Here is a 1,018-nt window from a genome sequence, read left to right on the forward strand (position 1 = left end):
GGATATATACCTTCGCTCACACAACGAAGTTTACTATAGAGGAAATATGAATGACAGCCATAGAAATTTTGTTTATGCTGATTATTTCAAATACATTGTTCAGATTATTTGTTAGGGTTGCACCGGGATAGTTTCTATGACATTAAAACTGCATATTTATGTGTGCGCAGGCGCATACAATCATGCATACATACATTCCCACTCCGTCTACGTACACATGCCAACACACACACACACACACATCCACACCCGCCGTTTCACACGCCCTTCAGACTACCTCTCAAACCCCCTTCAAACTGTCCCGACTCTCTACTGACTATCCTATCTACGCACTCGTGCAAAAGCACACACACACATACACACACTGCCATAACCATCCATACGAACACCTGTCACCATAGCTGCTGATCTCTTACAATGACGTTAACAGACACACGCAGACCATTCACACAAACACACACACGTAAACAGTAAATACCACACAGACACACCCACACGCGCTCACCCTCCCACAGACACAAAGTTACCACGACACGCACACACGCTACCACGCACACATACACACAGTTATTGCCCTCCCCCACACAGTATAACACACACACATGCCACCACTATCACACGTATACACGCAACCATGTACACACACACCCACCCACACACTCACACACCCACACATACACACAGATACCATCCTTTCTCCACACTCTCCTGTCTCAGAAAGCACTTTCTTTTTGTCCATCTACTTCCGGTCATTTCAAAAATGTAACTACACGTAAACTGTTGGCGATTTTTTCCTCCTTCCTTTTCTTTTGGACTTTCCCATCTCTCTTGTTTCCGAAGAAAGAGCTTAGCTCGAAACGTAAAACAACCACTTTTTCTTTTCTTCTCTAAGCGTCTCATTAATACTTTGCTTGTACTACGTCCCTGCGTTGTTGTTTTTATTTTGTTGCCTTCTTCTTCACCGCTTTAAAAAAGATTATACACACACACACATATATATGTATATATATATATATAT

This window comes from Octopus bimaculoides, chromosome 3, assembly GCF_001194135.2.
Source record: "Octopus bimaculoides isolate UCB-OBI-ISO-001 chromosome 3, ASM119413v2, whole genome shotgun sequence".
NCBI classification, from domain to species: domain Eukaryota; kingdom Metazoa; phylum Mollusca; class Cephalopoda; order Octopoda; family Octopodidae; genus Octopus; species Octopus bimaculoides.